At 39.0% G+C, this 20514-nt stretch overlaps 1 non-coding gene across 1 annotated transcript; it reads right to left on the bottom strand.

Moving 5' to 3' along the window:
* Nucleotides 1–3437: 3437 nt before the first annotated feature.
* LOC129432510 (uncharacterized) lies at nt 3438–19078 on the bottom strand. The gene is made up of 5 exons (XR_012359680.1): nt 18776–19078; nt 16684–16989; nt 16029–16582; nt 5104–5196; nt 3438–4224 (listed from the first exon to the last, which is right to left on the bottom strand). It is a non-coding gene; the product is annotated as an uncharacterized protein (transcript).
* Nucleotides 19079–20514: the final 1436 nt, after the last annotated feature.

Genomic DNA, 20514 nt, shown 5'->3' with positions numbered 1-20514 from the left:
CCACAAAACTCGAAGGAAATGTTTAAATAGGCGATATCTTTATGAGCCTACTGCAGATTCTTGTTTAAAAACAGTGGCGGAACTAGAATTTTTTTAATGGGGTGGCCAGGGGGTGGCCAAAGCTACTTTAGGGGGTCCATAGTCCATAAAAGAAAATGACGTGTAACCCTGTATCAAGAAAGCATAAATGAATCTTTTGATCGCATTAAATGTAAGGGTGAATTTTAAATCTTTCTACTGTATTTCTTACATCTGATTAACTGTCTGTTAAAGGGATTCACCCAAAAATGAAAATGCTGTCATCATTTACCCACCCCTATGTTTTTCTAAACCTGTATTTTATTTTAATAAACACAGAAGAAGATACCCCGATAAATAATGGTAAGCACACAATTAATGGTATATCCATTGAATTCCATCATGTTGTTTTTATTCCTACTATGGAAGTCAATGGTACAGCTGTGTGCCTACCATCATTCATCAAAATATCTTCTTTTGTGTTCATCAGAAAAAAAAGAAATACGTACAGGTTTAGAACAACATAAGGATGTAAAAATGATGACAGAATTTTTATTTTGTGAACTATCCCTTTAATGCAAAAGATCAGGAAATCTAAACTCCATGATAAACCTTAACCTTACTTCAAATATAGCAGAGCTCAAAACAAAGGATGTTTGGATTAATCTTTTTTTAGGAAGATACAGAAGATGCAAACGTTTTCTTTTTTCTTTTGATATTTAACTAACTTTAATGACAGAGACTTCAACAGGTTAGGCTAAGACCGAATGCAATAAAATGTTTATTCGTTTAAGACGTACAGTAACCAAATGTTTAGTATAAAAATCACAAAGACAGCTATTTTGACATATGAGCATTTGTCCGTTTAAGCCGAAAAGACGCGAACATGAAGTCGTTTAAGCTCTGGTGCACGCGCACTATCGGATATGCACTTTCAAGTTCAATGTGGCAATCCAGTCGAATTAACAATCATACAGTAGCCTATAAAGATCACGTCAAGAATGAAAACATGGTGCTGGGTTTTGTTGTAAAAAGAATTAACAATCTTAGACTGTATTCAGTTCACAAGAAAATTACCACACTTCCAGCATATACGGTGAAATCATGTAATATTAGCAATGTACAACTTCACTTACATCAGCATTATGTAGACATGACATTTATCTTCTGATGGTATAAAAAGTATTCGTTAAATTACAGTAATTTTTCTGACGCGATTTTGAAAAAACGTCACTGATGGAGAGATAACAGAACGCGCATTATGTATATTTTCTTAATTTTGTGAAAAGCACAACATTCAGTTTTTATAGACACACAAAAAATGACACTTTAACGTTTTAAATGATGTATAAATCATATATGTATGTCCAAAATCAGCAGAGTAATCCAAGTCTCTTTGCACAGTGATTGAAAAATAAAGAGTTTGCGCCGGGACCGCAGGGAGGGTTAATATTCATAATGTTTTTAACAATGTGCTGCGCTGCCACAAGTCGAAAATAAACAGTGATTAAGTGAAAGTAGCGCATTAAATTTGGGGTGGCACACGGGGTGGCCAGTGGCATGTCAAGGGTGTCCAGTGCCACCCTGGACACCCCTCTGGCTCCGCCACTGTTTAAAAAACATACATTCTCGACTGAAATGCTTTCAAAACGTTGAATTTTGGCACAATAACAGAAATATTTCCTAAATCCGTCTGCTCAGCGCTCACGACCTGCAATACAACCCGGAATGGTTTTTGATTTAAAACAGCTGATTAATATTACGTTGGATTTATTCAGTATTCGCTACATGCGCAGATACACAATAAGAATAGCTAAATCCTTCATAAAAACAATACGTTGTTTTTATTCCAGGCATTTTTAAAGAATTTTAACACAAAAAAATACCAAACTACATGAAATTAATTTTATTAAATAAAGTTTACATATTCAATTTCATCAAATCTACAAGCCTGCAGAATGACTTTTTACAGTGTATGTTGTTACAGTTAATATACAGTAACAAAAATATGATGCATATTAAAAACGTGAAGTTGTTCATTTGAAAGATTAATTGAAAACACATGTAGTAGACGTAACACCACTATCTTACATTAAGTGCACTACATTTCTCCAGTCATGCTTCCCTCTTTACGGTAAATACATTACAGCATACTTGATTAAATGTGAGAACAGTGAAATTGTACACTTATTATCAATCTTATGATGTACTTAAGTTACTCGGGCAATCAGTACAGGACATCGCTGGTTTATTTAGGCATATATAGTAAGTTATATCAAGTTAGGTTATGCACCAGCTCAGGTTAGCTGAAAAACATCAGTATATAAAACATTTGTGCTTGCCTTTGAGGTGCGGGATGGCCCTCCTGCAATCGCGCATCACTTTTGTTTTGATTGCAGCATCACATGTTTAACAAAGGGTCCCTTGACAGAATCAAATGTGATATGCATCCATATGTTTGCTCTTTATCTCTTCTATCAGACCAGACGCGAACTTTTCTCAACAGTTTATGACATACGCAGCACGCTGATGTCCCGCTATACGGTGGCTCAACGCAAGCCATTCAGCGTTTGACATCAAAGTACCGCGAGACCAGACTTCTTCATATGCATTTGATTCGCTCTCGCAGTACTTTGATTTCATACGATTGCCCTGCGTAGCGCCACATGAGGTCCCTCAGTTGTGTGTGTGCGTGTAACCTCGCGACCACAGATTCTATCCATCACCCTCTGACACTTTCGTCTCGTTTTTATTCATTGACGAATAAACAATGTAGCGAGTAACGGTAAGTGTTATTTCAAATGTAGTGGAGTAAAGAGTACAAATACCCAATCAAAAATGTAATTGAGTAGAGAGTAAAAGTTGCTTATTTTTTGAGTTTGAGTTTGTTTATTCAGGACAATGTGCAGTTACATTAAAAAGATGGCTGCACCAGATTTAGCATAAAGCTACTTTCCATCTGTAGACGTTTCCATACTCAGTACAAGTACAAAGTAGCCCAAAAAATACTTAAGTACAGTAACGAAGTACATTTACTTAAGTACTTTACACCTCAGATTTTTCCTTCAACACTTTTAAGGACAACCTTGGGATTTATCTCTTTTTCTGGATTATTCATGTTTCTATAAGGCCTGAGCGGGGAACTAATAAAGGACTAACAAAAGACAGTCAGCTAAGTGATGGAAATTTTGTATTTGTATTTACTTTTCTAATGTAATTTAATCCTGGGATGTGTAATTAAGCTGGGTCTTTTTTAATCATCCTAACCAGATTTTTCCCATTTTTAGTAAAACACAGTATTTGAGTTCCTGAACTTTATTGTAACTAAGAGGTTAAATTATTTATTCAGACATACTTGTTACAAAATATTTGTAAAAATTTTATAGAATTAAAATAATAAATTATGCTACCATTTTAGATGTGTCTAGATATATTTTAGAGATTTAATTCATTTATATAAAGTAAATCTTTAAAACTGACCGGATATTAAACTAAGAAGATGCCACAAACTATTTTACCCTCAGACATACTTTAAAATGTGCTAGATAGGTTTGCTATGTTTTAACCTTGTTCATAAGTCAGTAATCTACTTAATTTTATCCCACCCCTGACATTGTCCAGTGACAATAAACACACTCAGACATATTAATGAATTATTTCTCTTTATTTAAAGCTGTGTTATCCAATATCATAAGCTTATACTGCCACCCAGTGTCATTAAATTACATTACATTGCATATGATACAATTATAGTTTATAGCCTACGTCTAATTTTACATTTCTCTTTATTCTGATCCTAAGTGCACAAACCTGTACAGAGTATTCTCACAATATTATTTTACACACACAGCAAATAATGTTTGGTAAGAGATTCTCTAAGTTATTTAAGACCATGCATTAATGATGTTCAACATTCTCAACAGATGGATTTTCCTAGTGAGGATTTATATAAAGTTCCGGACGTTCTGGTTACATCGCCATTTTGGCAGGCAGGGACAGCCAGGAGAAACTATGAAATGGATTGTGCCAGCAACAGATTATAATGCCCCTGGCGTGCTTTGAACGTGTATCAATAAAGGAACTGATTTAGTACTTTAAAAGCGATGCATCTGTATGGAGTATGAAGGAAAGGCTAACAACATAAAGAGATTACCAATATATTATTATAATGAGTTGTGTGTTTTCTGTCTTGAATTTAGAAAGGACCTGCAAAACAACAGGGTTTAATTGCAATATTAGATTGACAGTACAAAAGGGCACTGAATCATGTTCCCGCTTATTTTCCTTCACTACTCCCTGGTGGGATGATCTTCCTATAGGAGTCCGATCAGCCACATCTCTCGCTACATTCAAAAAACAACTGAAAACTAATCTTTTTCAAATATACTTGACCAATTGATACTGACACCTCTTCTACCTTAAAAAGTACTTTAACTAACTCTCTTTCTCCCCCAACAGGTATTGTTTTGGAAAAAACCTGTAACCTCTTGTATTATTGCCTTCCTATGACAAACTGCTTGACTGTTTCCTTATCTTTGTAATTCGCTTTGAATAAAAGCGTCTGCTTTTATATATACTCTGTGTATTGTGTATACTCTGTGTACAGTACTTATCACTGTTAAAAGTAAAAGATTCTCAGCTGCCACACTGGGATTCTTTAAGGACATTTTAGGTCTACAGTAATTCACACGTACACAGGCATTTTTATAAACTTTGAAAAGGAGTTTTCCCTTCATTAAAAAAAATCTGGATCCAACATACAGAAACCCGGAGAGCATGCCAGATCAACAGAAGGCATTGCAGAGAATCTCTTGGCACATACAACAACGTTTCAATCACCTGATACTGCCAAACCACATAGAAAACGCTACGGATTTAAAGATACCCGTGTACATGTGGACAGGGCCTTAGACAACTTAGTATTTCAAAAATCCTATTAATGTACTCAAGTAACTTAAATTCTCTGAGAAACTTGCTCTTCATTTCTGCATAAAGATGGTCACTGTTAATCCAGTAACATCATAAGAGAAATGCTTTCACAAACTTGATCTAAATATACAATATTTAATGACTCATATTACAAACCTGTTATTTTGCTGTTTGGTGAAATACCATTCTATCACGCTGTTTTTTCCAGTTTGCAAAATAATTTCCTCGATTTTTAACCACTTTCCTTATCTGTAAAATTAAAAAAGGTACATATTAATTAAAAAGCACTGAAACCTCATCTAGAAGATTACACTAAAATATATAGGGGGAAGACCCCATTGTATCTGTTAGGGGCTGGACACACCAAAACTTTTAAACGCGGCTGAAAACGCTTTGAGGACGCCGAATGCCAGCTGTTTTTCAGCTGAGTGCCAGCTTTCTTTAGCTAAGCGCTTTTGTAGCTCTGATACGTCAGCTGTGAGACGGTTGGTTGCTGTGATACTTGTCCCGCCCCACCTCCACTGTGATTGGACAGCCGCGTGAGAACTGACATTGACGAGCGGAGCTTTTCTTCCAAAGTTGAACATTTCTCAACTCTCGGCACTCAGCGCTGAGTGGAAGAAAACCGCTAGCTGCTGGCTTATTTGAAAAACGCTGAGCTTCCATTGAAAACAATTGAAAACATGCGCCGGCCGCGGGCGTAAAAGCGTTGGTGTGCACGCCCCCTTAGTGTTCAGCTTCCCTAATCCTATCATTATTATTCCTTCACCATGGAAATTCATGGCAGCCCAAAGAAGCATAGAGTAAAAAGTTACAATATTTGGCACACAGACGGAGGGCAGTTTGAAATGTTAACATACCAAATTTGCCTCTATATTTGAAGAGTTTCGTTGCAAAACGAGATAACCACCGTTTGTTAATTGTTCAGTTAATTTCAATTCAACTGCAGTTGGTTTGCTTTGATTTAAACCTTCATAACTCAAAAAATACAGCTACCATAAAACAAAATAATAACATGATAAGATAATATAAAACATGTTTTGACAAAAATGTTAAAAAATGGATTTATCTCGTTTTGCAACGAAACTCTTAATTTGTCTCTCTCAAATGCTCTAGTGCCACCAACAGTTCAAAGTTGTTTTTCCTTACTTTATTTAAATTTTACCAAATGTAACATACAATTACAGAACATATACATACACAAACATATTGTTAATAAAAGGGTCTGCACAAAAAAAATAACGTAAGAATAAAATTTAAATTGAAAGAAAAAACGGAACAATAATAATAGTTGTAGTATTAATAATAATATAAAAATAATAATAAAAGACAAGCAAATAGTAAAATTAAATAAATAACCAAATAATAAAATAATAAAAAAGCTTGGTCATCCATAACTATATATAAATTAATAAAATGATTATAAAATAATTATTTACAAAATAAAATCACGGGTACAAAAAGGTGCTAAACATATTAAGCACAGCCATATCTCTAGGTACCAGTTTATGTTCTGGGGGAGGAAAATAATTACTATCCAGAAAAATCCTAGGATCAGGGAATTAATTTTACGAAAAAAGTGTTGAGGGAGGAAAATAGGTATACACTGAAAATAACAGGAAAACCAGCGCTCAATTGGCAAAGATAAATTTAAAAAGATCTTTGAATTTATCAGTGATGCAGACCCCAAGATAAGTAAATCTATGGTGTGCAATCATAAATGGAAAATTAGATTAAGGATAATCCCTAGCTGCGGAATTCAGTGGAAAAATTTGGCTCTTGCTCGGATTTAATTTGTAACTAGTAATTATTCTGAATAATTTTAAAATATTCAGAGCTGCTGGTATCGATCTAGCTAAATCACAAATATAAAGTAGGAGATCATCCGCATACAAAGATACTTTTGCTCTATACCCATTCTTTTTATGCCTTTTATAGATGAATCAAGCCTCAGTGCAACAGCAAGGGGTTCGATAGCAATGGCGAAGAGGAGTGGACTTAAGGGACATCCCTGATGAGTGGACCGGTGGAGGGAAAAATAGTCAGAACGGGTAGTATTGGTTCTGACACATGCTAGGGGAGCAAAATATAATGATCTCACCCAAAAAATAAATTTTTCACCAAAACCAAATTTCTCTAGTGTGTAAAAGAGATATTTCCACTCCACTCGGTCAAAAGCCTTCTCTGCATCTAATGAAATTATTGCCTCTGGGACAGCAGAAGTTTTCTGATATAAAAAAAAAGAATGTTTGTTTTTAATAAACCCGGTCTGGTCTGGAGAAATTATGGTTGTAACACAGATTCTAGCCGTAACGGCATCAACTTAGACAAGAGTTTAAAATCAACATTAAGAACGCTGATCGGGCGGTAGGATTTGCAATGCAAGGGATCTTTATTTTTCTTTAAAATTAGGGAAAGAAGCCTGAATAAGGGTTTGGGGAAGCTCGAGCAAAGCAAATGAGTCAAAATACATTTTAATCAAAATGGGGGCCAACTTATCAAAAAAGGTTTTATAGAACTCAACTGGGTATCCAAGCCCCCCCAACAGTTCAAAGTTTAACATACATTTTTGATTCGCAAGTGCTAGAAACAAAATTCTTCACCTCTGAGTCCTTGGCTCATGACTATTTCAATTCACTATGACATACCTTTCTGTCAGGAAAATTTGCATGAAATTTGGAGTATAGAATCTAGGACATTGCTGAAAAAAAATCTTTAAAGGACAAGTTCGGTATTTTACACTTAAAGCCCTGTTTTCAGATTGTTTATGATGAAATAGAACGGTTTTGACTGAAATTTCGACATTTGCGGCTGCCCCGAGAATTTTTGGGTGTTTGTGTTTCAGCTCCTACCTTTACAATGTGTTTAATGGTGCACTGGAACAATCCTTTCTAAAATGCATTAAACTTTCGTTTACAAAGACGTGAAACTCACCGAGTGGTCAGGGGTGTTCAGTGATATGCTCACACAAAAATCGCGTTAAAAGATGCTTTCCAACAGCTGTTTTAGCATTCGTTGTTAACTTGTGGACCTATTTTTCCAAACGCCCCACACCCGTACATTCTTCCGCTTAGAGCTTGAATAATAGACACTCCAGCCCAGCTGGTGGCGCTAATCCGCCATTGCCAATTGCAAGAATAGAAACAAAGTTCCCGGCGCGGAGTAATAACGTACCTCACAGCACAACTAATACAAGTCAATGGAGTTGGCAAAAACTACGATAAAACCTGTTGGAATGCGTATTTTGCAGCGATTTTTGTGTGAGCATACCAGTGAACACCCCTGACCACTCGGTGAGTTCCCTTTCAAGGGATAGCCTACTTGACGCTGTGTCATGTAATGACATTATGGGGAACGCTATGCAGCGTGACGCGCGTGAATATTGTGTCAACTATGTCTATATATAGACGCCGGCGGATGACGTCAAGTGTGACGTGGCAACGCGAGGCTATAAATAGGCGGAAATAATATAGGTCAAACAGCTTCTGCTATTTCAGCGAACGCTTATGTGAATGTGTCTGTGTCTAGTGAGTTTAGAACAGTTTAAAAATGGAGAACAGAAAGGGATTTAGAAAGTGTGTTACCCCCTGTCCTAGATATATTACTGACGGGGATACTCACGAGTTATGTATTATATGTTTGGGTGCAGACCACACACACGCTTTCCTCGAGGGGGAGGCGTGCGTGCATTGTGAGAGTAGGCCCTTTAAAGTACTGCGCTCTCGTATGGCTTTGTTTGATGAGTCTGGCAAACCCCGCGAGCCTCGCGGTTCTGGACCGGCGGCCGCCGAGGCGGCTCGTCGCTTGCATTCATGGGGCTCGCAAATGGAGCTTAATGAGGGTAATGAGACGGTATCTATCCTTTCTCAGCCCTCTGCCTCCGTTTCTTCCGTGAGGGATACGGGAGCCCGCAAGTCGGCTTCTCCCGCCCCGACCGGGAGTGCGTTGAATTACTCTAGTTCTGAGGATCTAGATGTAATGAGTGTTGAAGCAGAAAACACAAATGATTTCACTGATTATTCCCTTTCACCCTGTTATGAAGAACTATTAGAGGTTGTGACCCGTGCAGTTACAAAACCTAATATTGACTGGCCTGCAGACGAACTGAAAGTGAAAGCAACCAGTAAACTTGATGAGAGGTTTTTAAAAAAAAAACGTGCACAACCGCAGCGTCGGGGTTTACCTTTCTTTCCTGATTTACATCAGGAGGTTAGTAAATCGTGGAATAAACCTTATTCATCTCGTCTTATGTTTAATACATCAGCGAGTTTCTCATCTATTTTGGGCTTTAAGGAGTTTGGCTACGACAAAATGCCCAGTATTGAGAGCAACCTTGCCTCTTATTTGTTACCCGAGTCAGCAACATTATTAAAAACCCTGACGCTTCCCACAAAGCCGTGTCGCGTTACCTCCGGCTTGATAAATAAAGCGTATTTGACTGCAGGTCGCGCTGGAGCTTGTTTGCATTCAATGGGCATTCTTCAAGCATACCAGGCAGATTTATTGGGGGAAATTAAAGAGGGTGAACCTGTTAATCCTGAAATATTAGATGAACTTAGGAGAGCAGCGGACCTTTCTCTCTGTGCTACAAAAGAGACGGCTCAATTAGTGGGTCGTTCAATGGCAGTTATGACCGCAACAGAGAGGCATTTGTGGCTTAACTTATCTAGTATGAAGGAGAAAGATAAAAGTGTTCTTCTGGATGCACCGCTCGCCAATACAGGACTGTTTGGCGAAGCAGTTAATATTGTTGTGGATCGTTTTCAGGATGAGAAAAGACAGGCAGAGGCATTTAAAAAGTTTTTGCCTCGTCGCAATTTTCCCCCCAGATCTGCATCTAATACTGTACAACCACATTCAAGCTCATATAGACAGCAGCAAAAACAGAGTGTTGCTTCCCGTGCCCCCCCTCAGAGAGCTTGGGGGACGAGAAGACAACAACAACAACAACATCATCAACAACAACAGCATCAGAATCCTCAGAGGCATTTAAAGAATGATTTAAGAACAGTTGTTGTCACTAATAGAAAGGCTGCATTTAAGAGGTCCTGACGCTTATGTGGGGCCTCGGTGGGCGCCCCTTATCGGGGATCAGATAAAATCTGTCCACCCGATGTGCCCTTGTGTACACAAAAAATTAACCCCTTATGTGGCGTCTCTATTAAAGGAGACGTTAAACATAGAAAATCAGGGTTTTCTTCTAACTCAGCTATGCCCTGCCGGTCCTCCGCTTCAGGGCAGCGAGTTTCACATTCCCACAGTCAATCTCGAGAGATTGACTCCTTTAGTGCATTTTCTCCTCGAGTGGAGAAAATTGAAAAATGCCACAAAATGGCTGCTGGATGTGATAGAAAAAGGCTACAGGATTCAATTTTCTTACCGTCCTCCCAGGTTCAGAGGGGTGTTATCCACCGAGGTGGGCCCAGAAAAGGCTATCATATTAAAGGAAGAGGTCAATGCTCTCCTGGCAAAGGGGGCAATAGAGTATGTTCCCCCGCTCGAGAGCGAAGCAGGCTTTTACAGCCGATATTTTATTGTACCGAAAAAGGACGGAGGGCTGAGGCCCATTCTAGATCTCAGACATCTAAACCAATCTCTGAGGAGATACAAGTTCAAAATGCTGACAATTCCTTCAATCGTGGCGTCAATCAGGTCCGAGGACTGGTTCGTCACGATAGATTTGAAGGATGCTTATTTCCACATATCCATCCTGCCCCAGCATTGGAAATTTCTCAGGTTTGCTTTCGGGGGAAAAGCATACCAGTATCGGGTTCTGCCGTTCGGCCTAGCTCTCTCACCGCGCACTTTCACGAAATGCATAGATTCAGCCCTTGCTCCTTTGAGACTTCAGGGGATTCGAATTTTGAATTACATAGACGACTGGTTGGTGTTAGCCCAGTCCCAAGAAATGGCAGTTCGGTATCGAGATGTCGTCCTTGGCCACATGAAGCGCCTGGGTTTACGGCTCAACGCCAAAAAGAGCAATTTAATCCCCCAGCAGAAAGTACTGTTTCTCGGGGTGACTTGGGCAGGCACATCTGTCTCCTGCACGCACAGAGTCGATCCTGGCATCGGTTTCCAGGGTCAAGTTAGGCCAGCTTTACACCGTAAAGCACTTTCAAAGAGTGTTAGGTCGGATGGCGGCAGCAGCCAATATTATTCCCTTCGGTCTGTTGTACATGAGACCACTGCAATGGTGGCTAAAGAGCAGAGGGTTTTCCCCGAGGGGCAACCCGTTCCGTACAATCAGGGTAACGCGCAGATGCCTTCGTTCCCTGTCAATTTGGAAGAAACCCTGCTTTCTGAATCAGGGTCTGAAGCTGGGGGTGCAGTGTCACAGGAAAATAGTGACAACAGATGCATCTCTCACAGGCTGGGGGGCAGTAATGGAAGGCCACACGGCCAGGGGGTTATGGGAGGATCGCCATCTTTATTGGCACATAAACTGTCTGGAAATGTTAGCAGTTTTTCGAGCAATCAAACACTTTCTCCCAGCCCTCAGAGGCCATCACGTCCTTGTGAGGACAGACAACACGTCAGTGGTCTCGTACATCAATCATCAGGGAGGCCTGAGGTCGCGCCCCTCTATACAGATTGGCACACCAGGTCCTCCTTTGGTCTCACGGGAAATTTTTGTCGCTCAGATCGATGTACATCCCCGGAGTCCAGAATGTGGGAGCAGACATCCTGTCGAGGCAGGGACTGAGACCAGAGGAATGGAGACTCCACCCAGAAGTGGTGGTGGAAGTCTGGAAGAGATTCGGTCGAGCGGAAGTCGACCTGTTTGCGTCTCGAGAGACGACTCATTGCCCATTGTGGTATTCCCTTACACATCCAGCCCCATTGGGTCTGGACGCTATGGTGCAGACGTGGCCGAGGCGACGTCTGTACGCCTTTCCCCCGATCACTTTGCTTCCAGGTGTCCTAGCGAGAGTTTGCCAGGAACAAATCAGTCTCATTTTGGTAGCCCCGTATTGGCCGGCCCGGATATGGTTCTCTGACTTTCTAGCTCTCCTAGCGGGTCAACCGTGGCAGATTCCCCTCAGGAGGGACCTTCTAACTCAGGCGGGGGGTGCGATATTTCACCCCCACCCAGAAATTTGGAAACTATGGGCCTGGCCACTGAGGGGGACCATTTCGTAAGTCAGGGTCTCTCAACTGAGGTTGTAGAGACCTAGGGCTGTCCTCGACTAAGGATTTACATATTCGAATCAGAATTGTCAAATCTTTTCATAGTCGACCGATAGTCGAATCATCTATGTGTGTGTGCCTGGGTTGGGAGGGGGTCAGAACAGGTACAAATTGGTAACTTTTATTTTCTTTCACAAGCAGCACACATAAACAAGTTTCTGATTAAGTGACCAAAACTGTCTTTCAAGTGATGAACGAAGACAAAACTGACGATGCATTTATATATTTTTATAAATGTAAGGCAACATTTGTTTCATTATTCCTCATAACATTTTAAATGTTTAAATTCCTAAAAATATAACAAAAGTGATCCTGCCTTGGAAACCTCGGCTAATTCAGTGTTTTTATTTAATTTGGAGATTAAGCGCGTCAAAGCGGTCATGACAAAAAAAACGACAAATGAGAAATGACAAATAATTTGTGATTGTTACTGCAAATTATAAGCTTTATATACAATTCATAAAAACACTGAAATTAATGATTTTATAGACACTACGCGTTATTATTTAGCACAGAAATACCTGCTTGCTTTCACTTTGATCATCTCCATTCACTTTAGAAACAGAAACAACTGATGATATTATTTATTTCAGGAATCTCTTTTCTATCATTTGAAAGTGAACACTGACGAGAATATTAAATCGCAAGAAAGACATAAATATAGGTTCAGTGCAGATATTTTCTGTTTCATCACCGAAATTTAAAGAAACGGCTTACCTGTTTTGTAGTTTAACTTTTGACAAGATAACCACTATGTTCTAAATACATTTTAAAAACTTATACCCGTCGAAAACATCCGTTTTTTAATGTTTAGTTTGATGAACTTCTAAATATGAGACGAAACGCACCTAGCACGTTCGGCTAAATTGCATGCGCAAGCATGGCCAGCACGCAATAGCGCAACATCGATACAACGAAAAGCAATCCAAAATTTACAGACTTAAATTAGATCAGAATTTACGTTTATAATAAATAATTTTTTTTTTAAATAAAATAAGGTCAGAAGTAACAAAGTGCAGAACAAATGTGCAAAATGCCTCAAGTGCACGAAAACAAAACACAAGCCAAATAGATACATCAGATAACCCAGAGTGATTTATAAATAAAATAAAATAAAAAAATTACTAAAAGAATGAACGTATAGCCAAAATTGCCAGCTTTTTCTTTTAAATGTAGAAACAAAGAGGCAATGGTTTATTAACATAGGAACCTCTTATGGACGTGTAGCCCGGTCACAGGGGTTGCTGGATTTATTAACGCATTTTAAAAATATTTATTGAAAGCTGATACTTCACATATTATTTGCACAATTATAATAATATGCTGTAATATATTGGGAGAAAGCTGTTATATGTAAAATCAGATTTGTGCACAGTGCACCCATATACGCCAAAATTAAAGGATCCTCATTTCATAACACATCTGCGACGATTCGACTGTGAGATTGGTAGTCGAATCAGGCTTCTCCTATCGATGCATCAAATCTTCGACTATTCGGGGTCACCCCTATAGAGACCATACTTAATTCTAGAGCCCCATCTACCAGGAGATGTTATAGAGTTAAATGGCAATTATTCACTACTTGGTGTAGTAACAAACATTTAGATCCAGTTAACTGCCCAGTGGCTTCAGTTCTGGAGTTTCTACAAGACCGTTTTTTGCACGGCCTACATTCATCTACTATCAAAGTATATGCTTCGGCTATCTCTGCTTTTCACGCTCCTACTCCTGAGGGCTCTATCGGGAAGCATCCCTTAGTAATTCGCTTTCTGCGTGGTACAATGAGGTTAAGACCTCCTAATAGAGTCAGAGTTCCGGCATGGGACTTGGCAGTTGTTCTCGAAGGGCTTTCTGTAGGCCCTTTCAAACCCATTGATTCATGTACAGATAAGAATCTGTCACTTAAATTAGCCTTTTTGTTAGCCATCACCTCTCTGAGGAGAGGGGGCGATATTCAAGCTTTATCGGCTTCACCTTCATGTCTGGAGTTCGCTCCGGGAAAAATTAAGGCTATATTACACCCGAGACCGGGATATGTTCCTAAGGTTCCTAACAACGTAGCTAGGACATTGGTTCTACAGGCTTTTCATCCTCCTCCTTATGAGTCGGCGGATCAACAGAGGCTAAATCTTCTATGCCCTGTTAGGGCTTTAGTCGAATATATTAACAGAACTTTCACCTGGAGGAAATCTGACCAACTTTTGGTATGCTTTGGTTCTTTGAGCAAAGGACGTGCAGCCTCTAAACAGACAATCAGTAGGTGGATTGTAGAGGCTATTTCTATATCGTATGAGGTCGAATATGCCTTCACCTCTACGAATAAGGGCACACTCCACTAGGGGTATGGCATCTTCTTTGGCCCTTTTGTCAGGGGCTTCTTTACAGGATGTTTGCGATGCAGCGGGATGGTCATCTCCGCACACATTTATGAGGTATTATAGCTTAGACCTACCTTCTTTACCTGGTTCTCAGGTTCTTATGTCTTAAGTTGTGCGTAGACACCTTCACACTTATAGACAGCCACAATTAATTATGGCGTAGTGGGTATCTCGTTCCCCATAATGTCATTACATGACACAGCGTCAAGTATCCCTTGAAAGGGAACGTCAGGTTACGACTGTAACTATGGTTCCCTGAGATAGGGAACGAGACGCTGTGTCCCTTTGCCATAACTCCTTGTGCCTGTAGCATTCGCTTCAATTTTAACAGAAGCTGTTTGACCTATATTATTTCCGCCTATTTATAGCCTCGCGTTGCCACGTCACACTTGACGTCATCCGCCGGCGTCTATATATAGACCTAGTTGACACAATATTCACGCGCGTCACGCTGCATAGCGTTCCCCATAATGTCATTACATGACACAGCGTCTCGTTCCCTATCTCAGGGAACCATGGTTACAGTCGTAACCTGACGTTTCACGTCTTTGTAAACGAAAGTTTAATATGCATTTTAGGAAGGATTGTTCCAGTGCACCATTAAACCTATTGTAAAGGTAGGAGCTGAAACACAAACACCCAAAAATTCTCTGGGCAGCCGCATATGTCGAAATTTCAGTCAAAACCGTTCTATTTCATCATAAACAAACTGAAAACAGGGCTTTAAGTGTAAAATACCGAACTTGTCCTTTAAAGACTTTTTTTTGGTAGGACAAATCAAATCTCATATACTGTGCAAACGAATTTGATGGCAAGCATTCCAAAATGCATGTGAGGCTGTATCTTTGCCAAACTCGTGAGCCGCGGATTAATAAAAGAACAAGAAATTTTTCTTCCTTACAGTTGGCGGAAGAAGAAGACCACTAATGGATACAATACTAACAGACAGAAAGTGGTCAGTGAGCTTAGTATTTATTAACACCAGTGGCAAGCGGTGACTTGTATTTAAGTTATCTTACTTTAGCAAGCCATTCAGATGAGACGTTCAAGGGGCGTGGTTGAATTGGGCGTGCAAGCATTTGGGTGAAAGTTTTATACCGCAGCTTTGACTCCACGGACGATTCCTTCTGCGCATGCCCTGGCTTCATACTGACGTTTTTCATAACAAGTCAGCGCCCATCGTCGTACATTTAACCTTCAGTTCATTTCAATGGAAGGAAGCATTGTCGCGCCGTCCATCTTTTTTAAAGTCTATGAGTCAAGCCCTAATATATGCAGAACTTTAAGGCTTAATATAATTTAAACAGCAAAATAAAATTGGACAAACAGTTACGTATGCATTACTGACATTTTATCACGTAAGCCTTTTGGTATACCTCAAACAAAGGGATTTCTACTAATATGTATTGTTAAAATAAATTAGCGCGTACACAAATTGCTTGTGTACGCAAAGCATTTACAGTTTACATGGCCCATGCACCATGATTTACACACATAAAACAGATGTCTCACCTTATCTATTAGCATCTCCATGATATTTAGGTCATTGACATTGATGTCAGCGTCAGCTGTAACCATAATCCTCACCACATCTTTTCTCACAAATCCTGTGAAATAAAAGGGACTTCAGGCCAAGAACGGTTTACCTAAACATATATCTATTTTATTTCTTTAAAGAAATGAAAAGAATGTGAATGTGACAAGCCTTTTTCATAATACATGTTCTGTATTGACTTTTGTAGAGAAAGTTTCAAAAAGTTTCTTACTGATGCAAACAACTCCTGCGTAAATACCATTCACACAACAGCAAATATTATATCCAGTAAATGAACAGTCTCGCAGTATCAACTCATTTCCAGTACATAAAAGATTATCAATCCATATTGGCCCAATAAATGGACCAACATATGCCTGTGGCACTGCAACTTCACCACAGCCAAGCTCACTACACAAAACTGTAGCTTCTTCCGGACCCCAGGCAGTGTGACACACTCCACCCCAGTGATTATTATAAAGAACCTGAAGTCTGCCATTACACGGACTTGTGCCATTCACCACCTTTATATCTGCAAGAAATATTGGTTTCACACACTGTATGCAGTATGCTTTGTCAGGCACTGAATTATTATTATGAGATCTTCAATCACAAATGTTCATTTCATCTTACCTCGACAGACGACTCCAGCATCTTGTTCATGACCACAGCTGCTTTTTCCGATTCCATTTGATAAACAATTTTTCAATGTTACCTCATTCCCAGAACATATCACATCATCCAGCCACACAGATCCTGAACCCTGCCCAAAGAAAGCCCCAGTCGGTGCTGCAATTGGAGTCCCACAACCCATGCTCTTACACACCACTGCAGCATCTGTTAAATTCCAGTCAGCATCACAGACAGTTCCCCATTGATTATTATTTAAAACCTCCACTCTTCCAGAACACACATCAGCTCCATTTACCAATCGAACATCTGAAGAAGGGTACATGAAAAGTAGATGTCAATGTGCCAAAGTCATTCTTAAAATTTATTTTCTGCAAATTCACCAAAACTCTGCTACTGTGACAATAATACTAAAACAGACAGGTCACATAAAAATATACTACACAATATTATAATATTGTAATGATTTCCACTTCTTGTAAAAAGATTTTCTGTAGGGCTATTTAAAGAAACTGGTGTTTTTTATTGCTCGCTTGTAAGCAAAACTACTGTGGCCGACAGGGGTCACTGCACTGCAACGGAAGAAAACACATGCAAATAGAAAAAAACACCAGCAAATCAAGAAAACATCTTCATCAGTTTGACAAAACATGCGCTGCAGATACTCGCAGCACAAACAAATACAGAAACCCGTTGTAAATTCTCACAACATGAACAAATACGTGAGGTGCTGCAAGCAATACAAATGACAATGAAAGTGTTTCAAGGGGTCACAAAAAGTGATGTACCATCAGGGCCTTAAATTAACACCTGACCACGCGCCAAATGCGGGTGAATTTTGCAATTGGTGGGTAACATTGTCAATCTACAGGCCACACTGGCAGGTAGCCAATGCAAATTGAGTGATTCATTGAGAGGATGCGACTGCTGTTTCGCAATGTTCATGCGATTGGAAAGAAATTAAGGCACTTCTCTGACTACATTTGGATGTGCGAGTAAGTAAACTGTTGGTGAGATGGGATGCGAATGCAATGCTGACATAGGCTACAGTACAATCACAGTTGCACAGATGTGTAGTTCTGTGACGGATCAGAACTCTTGATGTGTAAACTTTAGATTGAGTTGCGCTACTGTGTCTTATACTGTAGTACATTAACTAACTAGGTAGCATTTGTAGGCACAGGCATTGAAGACCTGGAAGTAAACGCCCACTGCTATCAGTCTCAATGCTGTATGCAGTCTCTCTGCAAATACAGCATTGACTTGTGGCTTCTTTACAAATGAATCCGCGGTAAACAATGAAGTAAACAAACTGTGTTTGACTGTGATTATGGCTGCGTCCGAAAACTCTAAATTGTTGCCTTCTGAGGCACCTTTCCAAGGCAGCAAGGCATCAAGGCATGTCCGAATTCAATGTTTGGTTTACTTCCTGTCTCCTGAGATACCTATGCGTGGACGTACATTAAGAATGTGATTGGTCGAGTCCGGCCGAGTTCGAAAAAATAAAATGGCGGCCAAGGACGCGACTGGACCACCAATTTAGTGTAAATAAAGGTATATTTTTACTTTTTACACCTTTTAATTGCATTTCTAGCGAGAAATTGGTATTGTAGTTTTCAAATATGTGATTAGTTATCACAAAGGCGCTCTCTGTTTAAATTTCAAACACGCTGCCTTAGAAGTGTGTCCGAAAGTCTTTCTCTGAGCTACCTTCATGCCTCCGAAGTCATTTCCTCATGAGGCAGCGAGGCAACGAGTCACTGCCTTGAGTTTTCGGACGCAGCATATATATGTGCTTGCCTTCATGCTGATTGGGTAGATATGTTGATTACTGATTGTAGACAGCTGGAGCCACTTGAGTAGTTTATTTGATGTGTTCCTCCCGAACTACGTTAATAAAACATCATTTGTTTGTGTTGCCAGTATCTGCTGCGCATGTGTCATAAAGTTTGCATATGTTTGCATTAAGTATGGTTCTGTGAGTACAAATGTAATGCTTGTAACAAGGTCATTGCTTGTATACAATAAAAAATATCTTAAGCAATCACTGGTTGAGTAGAGACTGGCAAAGGAAGAAACACTGTATCTATCCTACCTCGACAGATGATTCCAGCATCAGATGAATGATTACAGTTGTTTAATGCCCATCCATTGAATCTGCACTTCTTAAGTGATAATTCAGACCCTGTACACTGAACTTTATCCATCCATATTGTTCCCACACCAGGTCCAAAATAAGTATATATTTTTGGTTCACCACCAATCGGACATCCGACCTCTCTACACACCACTGCAGCATCAGTAGCGTCCCAGGAATCTTTACACACTGTTCCCCATGTTCCATTATAGAGAACCTCCACTCGTCCAGAACATGAGTTCTCACCATTCACCAACCTAACAGGAGCTAAACATCAATAAAGGACAAGGTATTAAAAACACTCAAATGTTCTTGTACATTTTGTCATTATTTAATCATTCTTATGTACGATTTCTTTCTTTCTTTTTACTGTCAAACACCAAAAGTGACAATAAAAAACTTTATAATGATGATTCGATAGTTTAAGATAGCGGGATGGTGAATGAGATTTTAGTGATGTACTGTAGTAAACTGGGAAGACTTTCTTTGATGAATGACCTACAGTTAGGTAATAAATCATTGTTACTGGAAATGAGTCACATATAGGTACATCAAAATGTATCTCTTGTGTTAGTAAACAGTTTTAGAATGATAATATAATAATGTAAGTAATGACAGAATTAATATTTTTGGATTAAATATATATAATTTTTCTCACGGTTACAAACAACTCCAGCATCTCGTTCATGACTACAGGTGCTTGTTCCTAATGCATTTGATGGACAAATTTTCACCGTTGGCTCATTCCCAGAACATCTCACATTGTCCAGCCATACGGGTCCTGAACCCTGCCCAAAGAAAGCCCCTGTCTTTGCTGCTGTAGCAGTCCCACAACCCATGCTATTACACACCACTGCAGCATCTGCTAAATTCCAGCTAGCATCACAGATGGTTCCCCATTGATTATTATATAAAACCTCCACTCTTCCAGAGCACAGATTATCTCCATCTACCAGTCTAATATCTAAAAGAGGGTGAATGAAAAACATAAGTAGTGATTTACTTCAATGGTCAACACCAGTATGACATTTATTAAAATTAGCATTAGCATACATTAATTACAAAATGTAAAAACTTTGCCTAAGATTGCCATTAATGACCTTTGCAACGAATAACTGAACTGAGTTTTTTTGTCATTGAATGCAATGTAAGATACCATGCAGATACATTGCATTACATATAATTCAATTATGCTTTAAAATGTGTTTATATTTTACATATCTCTTTATTGTTACTGGCTGTATGTGAATTTCTGAGTGTACATACTAGGGATGTGCCCAAGCCGAATACGTTATTTGGAAAGGCACAGATAATGGCTCCAAAATGAATAACAAATTCATCCGAATAACAGAAAGAATATTCAGGCAGACCCCCTTAAAGCACTAATAATGTGAAATATATATATATATATATATATATATATATATATATATATATGAAGAGTTTGGTTCCAAAACGCAATAAATCCATTTTGACAAATTTCGGTAAAAACGTGTTTTCTATACCAAGAAAGTGACAAGATGAAAACCACCATTTTCTGTTACAAACTTTCACATAGCATCTTTAGGTTATAAAAACATAAAAAAATTCAAATCCATAACTTGATTTTCAAAGATTTATTATAAAAACGAATTATTTTTTCCACAAAATGCAATAAATCCATGACAGTTTTTTATTTCAAAATGCTATAAATCTAT

The sequence above is a fragment of the Misgurnus anguillicaudatus genome, chromosome 1 (assembly GCF_027580225.2).
Source record: "Misgurnus anguillicaudatus chromosome 1, ASM2758022v2, whole genome shotgun sequence".
NCBI classification, from domain to species: Eukaryota; Metazoa; Chordata; class Actinopteri; order Cypriniformes; family Cobitidae; genus Misgurnus; species Misgurnus anguillicaudatus.
Note: the sequence above shows the minus strand (reverse complement) of the source record. Positions and strands in the feature narration are given on the sequence as shown.